The 17,580-nt window shown below is 37.6% G+C and overlaps 1 protein-coding gene and 1 pseudogene across 7 annotated transcripts in view; both read left to right on the top strand.

Moving 5' to 3' along the window:
* Positions 1 to 17,580, top strand: part of Marchf1 (membrane associated ring-CH-type finger 1) — a 1,027,787-nt gene that overhangs the window by 106,421 nt on the left and 903,786 nt on the right. For 2 of the 7 annotated variants that reach the window (XM_087216903.1, XM_087216900.1), the window contains exon 1: positions 17,362 to 17,515. The exons of 3 other annotated variants lie outside the window; for them this stretch is intronic. The gene's annotated coding sequence lies outside the window, so the exon portion shown is untranslated. Of the gene's footprint in view, positions 1 to 16,179; positions 17,516 to 17,580 lie in introns of those variants that run through there. 2 more of the 7 variants (XM_087216894.1, XM_087216913.1) reach the window with 2 other exon arrangements.
* LOC147826906 (phosphatidylinositol-3,5-bisphosphate 3-phosphatase MTMR2 pseudogene) lies at positions 5,170 to 12,718 on the top strand (annotated as a pseudogene).

Raw genomic sequence — 17,580 nt, 5'->3', positions numbered from 1 at the left:
AGCTTTTTAATAAGAAGAGATCCGACTTGTTGATTGTTTGTGCTAGTTCATGGGCAACTGAGGTTTTGTTCATAAAATCTTTTCCTACACTAATGTCTTCAAGAGTTCTACCTAACCTCTGTTCTAGCTGGTTCAGCATTTCTATTTTAATATTTAGATCTTTAATCAATTTTGATTTTAGTTTAGTGCCTGGTGAGAGATATAGCTCTAGTTTTAATCTTTGGCAAGTTGAAGCCCAATTTTTCCAGCAACATTTATTAAAGAGGCTATCTTTACTCCAGTGAGGATGTTTGGCTCTTTTATCAAAGATGAGATGGCAGAGTGTGTCTGGTGTTGTTTCTGCATCTTCTAATCTGTTCTACTGGTCTACAGGTCTGTTTCTTTGCCAGTACCATGCTGTTTTTATCACAATAGCTTTGTAGTATAGTTGCAGGTTGGGGATTCTGATACCCCTTGCCCTGTCTCTGTTACCTAGAATTGCTTTTGCTATTCTGGGTCTCTTCTTGTTCCAAATGAATTTTTGGATTGTTTTCTCAAGGTCCATGAAGTATGCTGCTGGGATCTCAATTGGAATTGTATTGAATCTATATAGCAGTTTTGGAAGTATGGCCATTTTCACTCTATTAATCCTTCCTACCCAGGAGCAGGGGATGTCTGTCCATTTTCTGATATCATCTTCAATCTCTCTTTTCAGAGTGCTATAGTTTTCAGAGAAGAGGTCTTTGATTTCTTTCATTAGGTTGATTCCTAGGTATTTCAGTTTTTTGGATGCTATTGTGAAAGGAATTATTTGCCTTATTTCTTTCTCAGTGAGTCTGTCATTGGTGTAGAGGAAAGCTATTGATTTTTGTGTGTTGACCTTGTAACCACCTACTTGACTGAATTTGGCTATTAAGTCTAGAAGACTTTTGGTGGAGTTCTTGGGGGTCTTCTATATAGAGTATCATGTCATCTGCAAATAATGACAATTTGACTTCTTCATTTCCTATCTTTATTCCTTTTATTTCTTTCTCTTGTCTAATTGCCGTGGCTAATGTTTCCAGAACTATATTGAACAAGAGTGGTGATAGTGGACATCCTTGTCTTGTTCCTGATTTTAGTGTGAAGGATTTCAGTTTTTGACCATTTAGTATGATATTGGCTGGTATTTTTTCATAGATGGCTTCTATCAGTTTGAGGTAGAGACCATCTATTCCAATTTTTTGTAGGGTTTTTATCATAAATGCATGTTGGATTTTGTCAAATGCTTTTTCTGTATCTATGGAGATAATCATATGGTTTTTGTCCTTGGCTCTATTGATATAGTGTATTACATTGATTGATTTGCATATGTTCAACCATTCCTGCATCCCTGGGATGAATCCCACTTGATCAGGGTGAATGATCTTCTTGATGATCTTCTGCATTCTATTTGCCAGTATCTTATGAAGGATTATTGCATCTATGTTCATTAGTGAGATTGGCCTATAATTCTCTTTTTCAGTTGGGTCTTTCTCTGCTTTTGGGATCAAGGTGATGCTTGTTTCCAGGAATGAATTTGGGAGTACTGCTTCCCTTTCAATTTCACTGAAGAGTTTAAATAGTAGTGGCAGCAGTTCCTCTCTAAATGTCTTGTAGAATTCAGCAGTGAAGCCATCAGGGCCCGGGCTTTTCTAAGTTGATGTTTTTTATTACATTTTCAATTTCATTGGTTGATATTGGGTTGTTTAGAATTTTTAGGTCTTCTTCATTCAACTTTGGTAATTCATATGTATCTAGGAATCTGTCCATTTCTTCTGTGTTTTCTATCTTATTGGCATATAGGTTCTGGAAGTAGGTATTGATGATCCTCTGGATTTCTGCTGGGTCTGTTGTAGTTTCACCCTTTTCATTCCTAATTGCATGGATTTGGGCCTTTTCTTTCCTTTTTCTGATAAGATTGGCTAAGGGTTTGTCAATTATGTTGATTCTTTTGAAGAACCAACTCTTGGCTTCATTGATTTTTTGTATCATTCTCTTAGTCTCCATTGCATTGATTTCTCCTCTGATCTTTATAATTTCCTCCCTTGTATGAGCTTTGCGTTTGTTCTGCTCTTCTTTTTCTAGAAGCTTGAGGTTCAGGATCAGGTTGTTTAATTGGGCTCGTTCTATTTTCCTAATATGCATATTCACTGCTCTGAATTTCCCTCGTAGGACAGCTTTCATTGTGTCCCATAGATTCTGATATGTTGTACTGTCACTGTCATTTAATTGAAGGAACTGTCTGCTTTCTTCTTTAATTTCCTCTGTGACCCATTGGTTATTCAGAAGTATGTTGTTCAATTTCCATGTGTTTATGAAAGTTTTGTGGTTTCTTTTGCTATGGATCTCCAATTTCATTTCACTATGGTCTGATAATATACAGGGGATGACTTTGCTTCATTTGCACTTACTTAAACATGTTCTTTTTTTTCCTCATTAAGTTTATTGGTACATTTTTGTATAAAATACAGTTACATTCATCATTGGGAGCTTGTACCTTTACAGGAGTATCTTTATTTTTTTCCCCTTCCCTTGCCCTCCCTTCACCCCCTCCACCCTTCCCTATTTGCAAAGACCTTGTTTCCGTTTTTTTTCCTCTTTTCATATTTTTTCCTTTCCCTTTTTTCTCTTCCCCTACCCCTCCCAATTCCCCTGGTCTTTTAGACCTTTTCTTCCTGTTACACAATATCAGTTATACATTTTTTAAATTACAATATTAAGGTCTAGGAGACATTACCACAGATTTTAAAAGGATATAGAAAGCATACTTCAAAAATCTGTTTTGAAATAAGTTTGATAACTTCTAAAAAGTACCTTGGAAGACAAATTAATGAAACTAACTCTGGAGGAAATATAAAATTTGAATAGCACCTATTAAAGAAAGTATATTCCTAGCTTGAAAACCTACCTATATGACAACAGCAGGCTCATATACATTTTAACTGATAAATTATATCAAACAGTTAAAGCAGAAAAAAAAAAGGAACATTTCTCCCCTCATTTTAGGAACTCAACATTGTGCTAATCCTAAAACTGGATAAAGATAATAGAAGAAAAAAGTGTGAACATAGATAGAAATTTGTTTAACAAAACAATCTGTTAGAAGTCAGATCTGGCAGGATGTAGAAAGTGGTCTTGTTATAGGGATGGCAGTGTTGGTTCAGCATTAGAAGATCCACCCCTAAAAGTCATCGTTTTAACAGAGGAAAGGAAAAAGCCATATGATCCTGTCACTAGTTGGAGAAAAAGTATTGGACTAAATTCTACAGCTGTTCATGGTAAAATCTATCAGGAGCCTAGAAGTAGAGCAGAACCTTTTGAACAGATTACAAACATGTACTCCATACTTCCAGTGAGAACACCATATATGAATGGAGAAGATACAATGCTTTCTCCTTAAGGTGGGGAACAAGGGCAGATATGCTTACTCTTTATCTGTCTGTTAAACTTTGAAACCTAGGCCCCAGCAAAATAGTCTGACAATAAAATGACACAATTAGGACAGGATTGGCAAGGTAGAAGCAAAATCTTTATATGTAGATGAAATGATCATCTACAGAGAAAATACTAAGAAAACTCTAGGAGCCCCTAGAACTTGTATTTGATTTTAGCAGGATTAGAAAACACAAGCTATATATAAAAATTCAGGTCTTTGTATACTTGCTATAAATGAAGAATTGGATATTGAAATTTAAAAGTTATGTAGGAGTACAAAGGACCTAGAAAAGTTAAAAAAAAACAGTGCTGGAAGACGTTTAGTACCTAATTTTAAGACTTCTTCTAAAGCTACAGTAATCAAGACAGTGTTGGTGTAAGGAAAGACATGTAGATCATTTGAGTAAAATGGAGAATCTAGAAATAGAACCACACATATATGGTCCACTGAGTTTTAAAAGATTATTTAACATTAGCATTTTATAGAATATAAACTCAATTCAAGAGCTGAGGAAGAGATAGTGTTTTCAGCAAATGGCACTAGAACACCTGGTATCCATATATAAAATATTAACCTCAACCCTTTATTTCCATACATGAAAATAACTTGAAGGGATCTATGAACCTAAACATGAAAGCCTAAAAGCATAAAACTTTAAGAAGAAATTGTAAGGAAAAACATTTATGAATTCAGGGTAGGCAAGAACTACCTAGGATACAAAAGACATGATGTATAAAAGAAAAAAAATTGATAAATGAGATTCCATCAAAATTTAGAACCTTAAATGACATCATTAAAATGAAAAGTAGTCCTCAAACAGACCATATTTACAGTGCATATAACCTATGACCAGAATATATAAAGAATTCTTAGAGCTCATTAATAGACAATCCAATTCAAAAGTAGACATAAGAAGATGATAAATAGCCAGTATAGCACAAGGAAAGGTGTGCAACTTTAGAATCAGAAAAATACTAATCAGTACAATATTAAGATTGAATTATACACTCATTAGGGAGATGAAGTTAAAAGTTTTAAAAGCCTTGTCATGACTTTTTCTTTTTGTTGGATTCTCCCCCTTTGTGTTTAATTTGTCACACCCAGTGGAATCATTCTGCTGGGCTTCCTGGGGTTGTGATCCTCATTGTCTTTTCCTAGGGTATTGACTAAAATTTTTTGGAGTGCTGGTTTGATATTCATGAAGTTCCTGAGGTGCTCTTTATCATGAAAGTATCTTATTTCTCCATCAATTTTGAAAGATAGTTTTGCAGGGTACATCAATCTGGGTTGGAGGCTGTTTTCCTTTAGGGCTTGAAATACATCACTCCAAGCTCTTCTTGCCTTAAGGGTTTGCATTGAGAAGTCTGTTGTGATTCTGGTGGGCTTTCCTTTGTATGTGATTTGTTTCTTTTCTTTCACTGCTTGTAGAATTTTGTTCTTCTGTTGGATTTCTGGAATCCTAACCATTATATGCCTATGTGTAGATCTTTTTTGATCAAAGCTAGTTGGAGTCCTATATGCCTCACTTATCTGTATATCAAGTTCTTTTTCCCTCCTTGGGAAGTTTTCTGCCATCACTTCTGTGAACAGTTTTTTTATGTCATCTGCACTCTCTCCTCTTTCTTCATTGACTCCAATCAGTCTTATGTTATTCTTCTTTGCATTGTCTAGCAGCTGCTGGATTGATTTCTCATGCTCCTTTACAATTTTAAAGCAGTTTTTCTTTTCCTGGTTACTAATTGCAATCTTTTCTTTTATATCTGACGTTCTATCCTCACATTGGTTCATTCTGCTGCACAGACTTTCGATGGAATTTTTAATCTCCTGGGGATCTGTTTGCATCTGTTTTATGGATTCCATTTGTTTCCTATGTTGGGATTCCATCATGTTCCTCAGATCCTCTATTTTTTTTAATCTGTGTCCTCTCTAGATTTATTAATCATGTCTTGCACCATGAGCAAAATCTTTGCTGTTATCTGAGTAATTACTTCTGATTTCATTTTTCCCAGATCCTCTTTTGTTGCCAGTTCAGAGAGTCCAGGTGGTTGAGTATCAGGTTGTTCCATCTCTTTTTCCTTTGGGGTTGCTGTAGGTGATCCAGAAGTCTGTTTTTGAGGCTTGTTTACGTGTCTTCTCATTTCCACAGGGCGGGGGTGGGGTGCTTCTGGTGCCCACATGGCTCACCTTCTCTGCCCTAGGAGCCTGGGATGGCAGTTGGGGAGCTTCCTTCTGGGTCCTGGGACTGGCTCAGCTTCTCTGCCCTAGGAGCTTGGGATGGTGGTGGGGAGCTTCCCTCCGGGTGCTGGGACTGGATCACCTTCTCTTGCCTAGGAGCTTGGGATGGTAGCGGGGGAGCTTCCTTCTGGGTGCTGGGACTGGCTGAGCTTCTCTGCCCTAGGAGCTTGGGATATTGGTATTAGTGGTGACAGACTGGAGCTCCAAGCTGAAGTAATCACCTTGATGATGAAGAGGCACTGTAAGGACCTAATACCAACTTCTGTGACTGCTCTCTTTGAGAGCCTGGGTTGTATTTGGTCACTTCACTCTCCAGAGAAATGTGAAAAATTTCTCTAACATCCAGCTCTGGTAGGAACCCCCAGAAAACTTTCAAATCTGTCAGCAGCCACGGCCGGGTGGAAAGTTTGTGCCATGCTCACTGCCACCCACACCAGTCACCGTCAGCAAGGAAGGCAGCATCAGCTTCTTGCCTGGCCCACATGACACTCCCCATGCCCAGGCTATTGCTCCACCCAGGCTGGGTCTGGCTTGGTGTCCAGCGGGGCTCGCATACAAAGTATGAGGAAGGTTGGGGTGCATCTCCCTGATGGTGCATCAGCCCATGGCTGAGCTCTCCGGTCCCGCACTTAAACATGTTCTATGTGTGAGTATGTGGTCTATTTTGGAGAATGACCCATGTGCAGCTGAGAAGAATGTGTATTCTGATTTTGTGGGGTGGAAGGCTCTGTAAACATCTGTTAAGTTCATTTGTTCAAGAGTTCGATTGAGTTCTAGAATTACATTACTTATTTTTAGTCTAGTTGATCTATCTATTTGTGACATTGGGGTGTTGAGGTCCCCCACTACAATTGTATTAGTGCATATATGACTTTTCATGTCCATTAGTATTTGTTTTATATAGTTGGGCGCACTAGTGTTTGGTGCATAGATATTTATGATTGTCATCTCTTCCTCTTGGATTGTTCCCTTTACAAGGATGTAGTGTCCTTCTTCATCTCTCTTAATCAGTGTTGGTTTGAAATCTACTTGATCTGCCAAGAGGATAGCTACTCCTGCTTTTTTTGGGTTCCTGTCACATGCAGTATTGTTTTCCACCCTTTAACTTTCAGTCTATGAGTTTCCTTTTGAATTAAGTGTGGTTCTTGTATGCAGCATATTGTTGAATTTTGCTTCTTGACCCATTCTGCCAGTCTATTTCTTTTGATTGGTGAATTGAGACCATTAACATTGATGGTTATAACTGAAACATATTGACTTGTCATTGCCATGGCTTTTTCTTTTTGTTGGGTTCTCCCCTTTCCATTTAATTTCTTGTCATGCCAGATGGGTTCATTCTGTTTTGCTTCCTGAGGTTGTGATCCTCAATGTCTGTCCCTAGGATGTTGTGTAAATTTTTTTTTGAGTGCTGGTTTGGTATTCATGAAGTTCCTAAGGTGCTCTTTGTCATGAAAGTATCTTATTTCTCCATCAGTTGTGAAAGATAGCTTTGCAGGGTACATCAATCTGGGTTGGAGGCTGTTTTCTTTTAGGGCTTGGAATATGTCACTCCAAGCTGTTCTTGCCTTGATGGTTTGTGTTGAAAAGTCTGCTGTGATTCTGATGGGCTTTCCTTTGTATGTGACTTGTTTCTTTTCTCTAAATGCTTGTAGAACTTTGTTCTTCTGTTGAGTTTCTGGAATCTTCACAATTATATGCCTATGTGTAGATTTTTTTTTGATCAAGGCTATTTAGAGTCCTATCTATATGCCTCACTTATCTGTATGTCAAGTTCTTTTGCCCTGCTTGGGAAGTTTTCTACCATTACTTCTGTGAAGAGGTTTTTTATGTCATCTACACTCTCTCCTGTTTCTTCATTGAGCTCAATCAGTCTTATGTTATTCTTCTTTGCATCATCTAGCAGCTTCTGGATTGATTTCTCATGTTCCCTTATAATTTTGAAACAATTTTTCTTTTCCTGGTCATTAATTGCAATCTTATCTTCTATGTCTGAAATTCTGTCCTCACATTGGCTCATTCTGCTTTGTAGACTCTCAATGGAGTCTTTCATGTCCTGGAAATCTATTTGCATCTGTTTTATGGCTTACATTTGTTTCCTATGTTGGGATTACATCATGTTCCTCAGCTCTTCTCTAGATTTATTAATCATGTCTTGCACTAGGAGCACAATCTCTCCTGTTATCTGAGAAGTTATTTCTGATTTCATTTTTTCCAGATCCCCTTTTGTTGCCAGTTCAGTGGGTCCAGGTAGTTGAGTATGAGTGTTCCATCTCATTTCCCTTTAGGGTTGCTGTAGGTGATGTGAAAGTCTGGTTTTGAGGCTTATTTATGTGTCGTCTCATTTTGACTGGCGGGGTGGGGGCGGTGTGCCATTGGCTCCTGTTCCTGTGTGGCTCACCTCCTCTGACCTGGGAGAGGTGGGACAGGTGCCGGGAGCAGGGGGACAGCAGCCTGGAAGCCCCTTCCTCTGGGCTGGGAGTAGTGGGATGGACAGCAGCCCCAAAGCCCTTTCTTCTGGGCTGGTAGTGGTGGGAAGGATTGTGGCCAGGAAGCCCCTTCCTCTGGACCAGGAGCAGTAGGATAGCGGCTCAGAAGCCCCTACCTCTGGGCTGGGAGTGGCTGGATGGATGGTGGCCTGGAATCCCCTTTCTCTGGGCCGAGACTTCAAAGATATTTTGAATGGAATTGTTTTCCTGATTTCTTTCTCAGATAATTCATTATTGAGGTATAGAAAAGCTATTGATATTTCATGGTGATTTTATATTCTAGAGTATTTTAAATTAAGCAGAAAAAGGTCTCTGACTTCTGTTCCCTCTATCTTGAAGTAAGGCACAGAAATTGAAATTGTACTGTTCTAGTTTTCCCTTGAAGTGAGCCATCAAAACTAGAATTTCTCTCACTCTTTCTTATCAGGAAAAGACCATAAAACTTATGAAGGTCTCTGACCTTTCACCCTTTTCACATGAGATCCTCACTTGACAGGTGTCCTGTACTTTTGGTGGAAAGAGGAAATGTTACACAAACAGTACAAGAAGAATCTGAATAAACAGGCTCTGTTAAGTCCGCCATTGGTAACCTTTAAATGACATCCTTTTGTTTTCCAATCAATCATAATTTTTCACAAGAGTCCATAAAAATAGTTTTCCTTGGATCTTTAGGTCTTCATATTACAATTTCTACTAAACAAATTTGTTAAAATCTTCTCCTATTAATCTGTTTTTTGTTATGGACTCTCAACCATGAACCTTGCAATAGATGAGGAGAATATATTTTTTTTCCCCTACAAAATGAAGGAGGGTAGAGTCAATACAGTCACATTATGTTTTGTGATGATTTTCAGAATGAAGGTATATTTCATCAAGTGATACAATTGAAGGGAATAGAAATGTTAAAATCTCCAGATTTGATTTTAAAAGTTTCAAATCAAAAAAGAGGCTGGTGTAATGAAAAAGTTATTTTAGTAACTATAAGATGAAAAGTAAGTGATGAAGAAACACCGCATCATAGATAATTAGTGGTATTTGTTTTTAAACATAGTTTGTAAAATAATTGTGTATTATATAATTGATGTCTTAGACTCATTGAAATACAATATTTTTGCTATTTGGCTAATAACTATAATTAATTTTAATTTGTTCAAGATATATTGCTTTAGTGCTTCTCTTAAGACAGTATTTGTATTAAATGCTGTGTTAGTTTCCAGGATGACACACAAAAAAACACAATAAACCGGTGGCTTGAAACACACAAAAAGTATTGCTTTAAGTCTTCTGGGGTAAAGTTCCACAGTGAACATGTCAGCAGCACCGTGTTCCTTCTGAAACCTTTAGGAAAGTTCCTTCCTTATCTGTGCCTTGCCCCTTCCTTGCCTTGAACCTGCCTCAGTCGTCTCGAAGTGCTTTTCCTATCTGTCCACTTCTTACATGGCCCTTACATCTTGTAAGGACCACAGTCATATTGAATTAGATCTTATCATAGTGACCTCATCTTATCTTGGCTTCATCTGCAAAGAGTCAATTTCCAAACAATAACACTAGTACCAGAAGATAAGCGTTCAACATATCATTTTGGTAGATGCAATTCAGCTCCTTGATAGGTGATATTTGTAAGCAGAAAAGACAAGGTAAATATGGGTGCAGTCCACAAATTTCTTCCATTGTGGTAAAAGAGGATTCTCCTCCCCCACCTACCCTCATATACTGTGGGATGAGATATGAGGAATGATTACCATAAGATAATTTAGGTAAAATATAAGAAAAGTTGAAAGGAACAAAATATTATTTTCGTAGTACCTATCTTGTAGCAACTACCATTCCAGATAACACATAGAACTGTAAACATGCCAGGTCTTAGTCTATTAGCACAGCAGTGTTCATTAAATAATTAGCTAATTCCATTCATTAATATTTAATGCATAATAGTATTGTGTTCTAAAATATAGATAATCTTAGAAATTATATCCAGATTGATCTACAGTAATGACCACGGTTTCCCATTTGATCCATGAAGTTAACCATGAAAAGGTTATTTTTATTATGTAAATACAGAAATGCCACAGATAAAGTGCGTAAAAATAAAATGTTTTAAATTTAAATTTTACGGCGGTCTGGGCGAACATGGCCGCTTTTCTCCTTCCCAGGCCGGCCCTGGCCTGACTTTGGCCCCTGCCTGGTGCACTTTGCACTCCGTCCTCAGTCCTCTTGCGCGGCAGCCGAGGAGGTCACTTCAGCCTTTCTCTCCAGCTGTCCCTGCCGCGTCATGGAGAAGAGCTCGAGCTGTGAGAGTCTTGGTTCCCAGCCCATGGTGGCTCGGCTGCCCAGCGTGGACTCCCTGTCCAGTTAATGTGTTAAGAGCCATTGGCATTTGAAGATCATCGGAAGTGAAGATAAAACATCTCAAAAATTATAATGTCCTGAGGGAATCTAACAAATTAGCAGAAATGGAAGAACCACCCTTGCTTCCAGGAGAAAATATTAAAGACATGGCCAAAGACATAACTTACATATGTCCATTCACTGTTGCTGTACGAGGAGCACAGGCTGTCATGAATTACAGGTTATATTTCAAAAGCATGAAACGGGATCCCCCACCTCATTTATTTTAGATGGTTCTCTTGGTGTGATAAGTAGAGTAGAAAAAATTGGTAGTGCTTCTAGTTGAGGAGAAAATTCCTATGGATTAGAAACCGTGTGCAAGGATATTAGGAATTTGGAATTTGCTCATAAACCTGAGGGGCGAACAAGAAGATCCATATTTGAGAATCTGATGAAATGCATTTCCTGTCTCTAATAACCTGCCTCTTTTTGCTTTTGAATACAAAGAAATATTTCCAGAAAACGGATTGAAGCTATATGACCCTCTTTTAGAGTATAGAAGGCAGGGAATTCCAAATGAAAGCTGGAGAATAACAAAGATAAATGAACAATATGAACTTTGTGATACATATCCTGCACTCTTGGTTGTGCCAGCAAATATTCCTGATGAAGAATTAAAGAGTGCCATCCTTCAGGTCAAGGGGACATATCCCAGTTTTATCATGGATTCATCCTGAAAGTCAAGCCACAATCAGGCGATGTAGCCAGCCCATGCTAGGAGTGAGTGGAAAGCGAAGTAAAGAAGATAAAAAATACCGTCAAGCTATCATGGATTCCAATGCCCAATTGCACAATATCTTTATATTTATTTCCCGACCAAGTGTTAATGCTGTTGCCAATAAGGCAAAGGGTGGAGGTTATGAAAGTGAAGATGTTTATCAAAATCAGAGCTAGTTTTTCTGGATATCCACAATATTCATGTTATGAGAGAGTCATTACAAAAACTTGAGATTGTATATCCAAATATTGAAGAAACTCATTGGGTGTCTAACTTGGAATCTACACACTGACTAGAGTGTATTAAGCTTATTCTTATAGGGGCCTCTTAGGCCTCTTAGGCCTCTTAGGCTGATAAGGTAGAGCCAGGGAAGACTTCTGTGGTGGTGCATTGAAGTGATGGTTGGGATCGTACAGCTCAGCTAACTTCCCTTGCTATGCTCATGTTAGATGGCTACTATCGAACCATCTGAGGATTTGAAGTCCTTGTGGAAAAAGAATGACTAAGCCTTGGACATTATTCCAACTAAGAATTGGCCATGGAGATAAGAACCATGCAGATGCAGACAGGTCACCTGTTTTCCTTCAGTTTATTGATTGTGCTTGGCAAATGACAAGACAGTTTCCTACCACATTTGAATTCAATGAGTATTTCCTCATTACTATTTTGGACCACCTATACAGCTGTTTATTTGGAACATTTCTCTGTAACAGTGAACAGCAGGGAGGAAAAGAGAATCTTCCTAAAAGGACTGTGTCATTGTGGTCTTATATAAATAGCCAGTTGGAAGACTACTAATCCCCTCTATGGGAGCTATTCCAATCATGTCCTTTATCCAGTAGCCAGCATGCGCCACCTAGAGCTCTGGGTGGGATATTACATAAGGTGGAATCCACGGATGAAACCACAGGAACCTATTGACAGCGGATATAAAGAACTTCTTGCTAAACGAGCAGAGCTGCAGAAAAAAGTAGAAGGACTACAAAGAGAAATTTCCAACCAATCAATCTCATCCTCAGAGAGAGCCAGTTCTCCTGCACATTGTGTCACTCCTGTCCAAACTGTTCTATGAAAGAACTATTAGATTAGGGCCATCATTGCTATGAACTCTTCATTACAGTGGCAGCTTTATGAGTAGAAATTCTTCCATATTTGAACACATTTAAAAGATAAAAAGTTCAGATACTTTATTTTGTCTAAGATGAGTTTAGAACTATGGCAATATGGGTGGCTCCATTTGTAATTATACAATTGTGACACTAATCTTATGTTACCCAAAAGATATTAAAATATTTCAAATCTGGATCCATCGTGGAAAAAACTTTGGGATCTGGATAAGAGCAAAATACAAAACATTTTAGAAATATACCACCGGATGGAAGAAAGCTCACTGCTCAGAGAAATAAGTGTTCAGATCAAATTGACATTGAAATTTTGTGATATATTGGCTTGCTGTATGAGAAATTAAAATTATATAATATTCAAAAAAATTTTACTTCACAAGTTTGAAAGATATATTTTCCACGTTATCTTTTTTTTTAATCATGTTTGCTTAGACATTGAAAATGTCCAATTCGACAAAGAAAATGAAATTGATGTATTCTGTTCTGTTTTTACAGCAAAGACATTTTGAAGAACTTATTTTGAAGTTTTGTTTTCATTTTGTTTTCACTTAATACTATGAATTGACCTTCTCTACTTTTGTGTTTGTATTGATTTTCTTCGGGCAGGTGGATGAATCACCTTGAGGTTCAGTTTATCTACATACACAATGGATGTGGTGAGCAGATTTGCGGTGGTTCCTATCATCACCACCACCTGCCCCTGTATGTACACAGCTTTTCGAGTGGAGGGAGGGACCATGTTGCTTCCAATGATTAGCACACAGCAAAGGTGATCAGATGTCATTACAGTGATATAGTGATACTGTGAGATTATTCCTATCTTGCATGGAAACGTAGGAGGGATTCCCTTCACTGGATTGAAAGAAAAAGCTATTATGGGCAAATGGGCATATTGGAGGAGCCCACGTGGCAAAGAACTGTGGATGACCTTTAGAAGCGAAGACTCTTTCCAGAACAAATTGAAGCTCTCAACCTTTCAACCACAAGGAGATCAATTCTGCTAACCACCGGGGACCTTGGAAGCAGGTCCTTCTCCAGAGCAGCCTCTATGGAAACCATAACTGCAGCTGGGTAGCACCCTGAAGCAGAGCACCAGCTAACCTGTGCCCAGACTTCTAATTGGCAAAATTATAAAATAATACATATGTTATTTTAAGTGTCTGCATTTGTAGCCACTTGTGCAGCATATCGACTAATATGAAGTAGATAAGATGAGTTTCTCAGAGTGGTTGATGGAAGTAAATAATGGGTGTTTGTGGCAGGCTCAGCTGGGTCCCTGTCATGTTGTGTTATAGGCATTAGTCACGTTAATGCCCATGCATTTCTTTTACATCTAGAATATTTTGTGAAATTCTAGTCATGGCAACTTAAAACTAAACCAGCACATTAAAGGTACAGAAACAGACATATATAGGACTGCATATTTTTTAAAATTTTATTTTATTGGTACATTTTAGGTATACAATATAATGAATATATATACAATATAATGAAATTTGCACCTTTACATAATCTCTCTTGGTTCTTCTTTTTCACCCTTCCCCTGTCCTCCCTTCAACACCTCCATCCCTCCCTATTTACAAAGACTTTGTTTCCATAGGACTGCATGAAGATTAATTACATGTATTAACACTTGTCTGGTTATGATAGCAGGAAAAATGAAACTCAAAAGAAAAGTGGTAAGGAATAAAGAGATGACTAATAAAGTGGTCATTTATAGCCATGAACATTTTTCTGGGTTGTTTATTGTTAAATTCCCTTGCTAAGGAGTTTTAGATGGAGGAAGCACCAATACACTATCAATGAGTTAGTCTGTCCTGGTGAACTTAACAGGTCCCAGCCTGAAGCATGGATGATGTCCAGAGCTTCATTGAAATTTGCCCAAAATTGTTCTTTCGATTTTCTGCTTATCTGTGTGTATCAAGAAAGAAATTATTAATGAGAAAAAGTTCACAGAAATTTTGCAAGGATTTACTTTAACATTTATCTTTTAACAGAATCTAAATTTTAATACTGACTTTGAATGTCTTATTTAATTTCTGTCTGCATAATATAGATTGGATTTATTGCATGCTCATTTCAGTCTGCTATTGGTGGTGACAAGAGGTGAGATTTCAGCAACAAACTCAAACATTATGTCTTCATTTATTTGGCTTTGTCTCCCTGAAAATCTAGTATAATCAGTATTATTCAAAATGTGGTGTGCAGTTGCCACTGAACTTGTCTGTAAAATTTTCAAAATATAGCAGTATTTTCCCTTTTATCAATCAGCACTTCTTCAACTATGAATTCCACTGTGTTACTAACTGCATTGCTTATGTAGCACAAAGAAACAAAATTTTTTTTACTACATTTGAACATAATAAACACGTTGATAATATGAAATCAGTGTTATTACTTGTCTAAAAACCAATAATGATGTACAATATCTATTACCCCAAACTACCTGTAATCCAGGCTCTCCCAAACTGTATTTTATGGAATGTTCCTTTTTTAATTTTTATTTTTATTAGTATATGAGAATACACAATGTTTATATTCCTTGTGATGACCTGGTGCAGGTACATAACACATCTTAATTTTTTTTATCCCCTTCCCCTCCCTTCTGCCCCTCCTTCCATCTCCTGAGCTCCTCCCCTTTTGTAAAAGATCTATCTCCCTATTCCTATTATCTATCTTTTAATTTGATCTTTACTTATATTTTGGGTTTCTTGTATAAGAGAAACCATGTAATATTTAAGCTTGTGTGGCTGACTTATTTCACTTAACATTATGGACTTAAGTTTCATCCATTTTCCTACAAATGACTCAAGTTTATCCCTTGTGGCAGAGTAGTACTCCCTTGTGTGTAAATACCACATTTTCTTTATCCATTTATCTGTTGATGGGTATATAGGCTGCTTCCCAGATTTAGCTATTATGCTGCTGTAAACATGGATGTGCATGTAACACTAATATGATGCCTTTAACTCTTTTGGGAAGATACCTAGAAGGGGGAATACCTGGATTTAATGATATCTCTGTTTTTAAGTGTTTGAGGATTCTTCATATTTTGGTCCATAGTGGTTGTACTAGTTTACATTCCCACCTACAATGTAGAAGAGTTTTCCCCACAGCCTTGCCAGTACCTTGTTTCATAATCAAAATAAGTGTAGGAAAAATTGAGTGCAATATAAAGAACTTTAATATGTTAATGTTCAATATAAGAAAGATATATACAGATTTTCAAGATGTTTGATCATAGTGTCCTGTTTCAAAGATCTCCTAGTAACATATTCTGGAAATAGAATTTATCAGAACTTTGGGAAATTCTTCATTAACTGTGTTTTAGAGTGTGGGAAACATGTTAAGAGGGAGAAACTTCTGTATTAGTTGTGTCTATTGGAAGTTAATACAATTGTGCTCACTGTTGAGGATTGAAGACCATTTTTACATGTTTTATGACTGTTTAGTATTACAAAAATCATGATTGGCCAATTCAGAGATGGATAAAAAGTGACAGTACTTGAAATAAAATGAAATTTGTGCACAGCTCCCAAACTAAATGCAGTTTACCTTTGAAACTTCACACACACACACACACACACACACACACACACACACACACACAGCAAAGTAAAGCATGCTCCCAGATAAATTGAAGGAGGGAAAGATGTCATTGTGAACAGACATGTGGACCTGCATCACTCCTCCAATTCTCCAGTTCCACTTCCCACAGTCAACCACTGCTAGCTTTTGTCACAGTTGCCATGTGGTTCTAAAACCTAAATGTTTATGTTTTCTCTCATTTAGGTGCTGTGCCTTGATTTCCTGAAATAATAGGGAAGGATGGTGCTCATGTTCATGGCCCTTCTTGGAGAGGCCCTCCTGCCTCTCCTCTGCCCACAGCTGGTGCTGGCTGCCTCTGAAGACAACCTAGACCTCTGCTCCTCATTACCTCAGTTCTAGGAAGTTTTATTCTGTCTCACTTCTCAACCTCTGTAGGCTGTATTTTTACTTTTATGCAGAGAACATAGATAATTATAATCCATCCAGTATGAATATTCTTCTGTGATTTGATTGTAAAAATAGAAATAAGTAAACATCACTTGTATATTCATTAGCTTTACAGCCAAGACCTGCATGAGTTTATGTTTCTTCCCCTTTGGGTCCAATGCTCTGTGCCTCTCAAAGAAGTATTTTCCTAAAATTTATTTCAAAAACATTTTCCCTTTCCACTTTCTGTCAATTACTTTTATAAAAGGCTCAAGTTTTTCTAAATTCTGACGAGTGAACTCATTGAGTTATTGAACATATTAAATAAAATAACATATGTACCAGTGACCTACATTGTACTTTTATGTTGCAGTCTTGAAAATGCAATTCTTTTTCCTGTCACACTTTTACTCTTCCTCTTCAGGTTTCCTATATTCCAGTTGACATTTAGTTGCACTCTTTGGAATTTTTCGTCTCCAGTGGTTACACAGATTCCTTCACATCATAATTCTTAGGTTATTTAGATCCCTCAAAAACACAGACCTCCGACGCTAAGATCCCTTAACTGTGCTAGAGTCAGTCATTCCTCTATGGAAAACTTGCCTGTGTAAGAGTAGCCAAAATCAGTTACATGAAACATGAGTTTTCTGTTGCAAGGGATCTTAGAGAATTCTTTATATTTTCTAGGGTGTGAAAATAGAAGAGTATTTTGGAGATAATTTTCATCATTTTATGGCATCACTAAACAACTCTTCATTTTTCTGGGAATAATTTTTTAGTTTGTAGATTACTCTTGTCCTTTATTTCTCCTCCCCAATTTGTCTGCCTCTTGGCTATTTTTACAGCTCATTAGTGCCTCCATCAGAGGATGGGAAATGGAAATAAAAGAAAATGAAACTCAAACTCAGGCAGTACCTATGCAACATAAAATGGACCTGCAGGGATGAAAGGAAATCGTTTTGATTGGCTGTGAGGATCTTAATGACTGAATTATACTCACTATTTGATTTCAGACTGTTATCCACACAGTGCTGGTCAGCTACTTAAACTCAATTTTCTTCTTGAAATGGTTGATTGGTACTCATTACTACAGTGATATCCTTCAGCCACCCAGGCCATCAGGCCTGCTGAGTGATTGTCTTCGTTTTGACAGGTGGGCAAGATGTCTGCACAGAGCTTTCAGCTTTGTTCTGTTCTGTTTGCTGATTCGCTTACCTC

Source organism: Heterocephalus glaber, unplaced genomic scaffold, assembly GCF_053883595.1.
Source record: "Heterocephalus glaber isolate CG9 unplaced genomic scaffold, H.glaber_assembly_v1.0 deba00001460, whole genome shotgun sequence".
Lineage (NCBI taxonomy): Eukaryota > Metazoa > Chordata > Mammalia > Rodentia > Bathyergidae > Heterocephalus > Heterocephalus glaber.
Note: the sequence above shows the minus strand (reverse complement) of the source record. Positions and strands in the feature narration are given on the sequence as shown.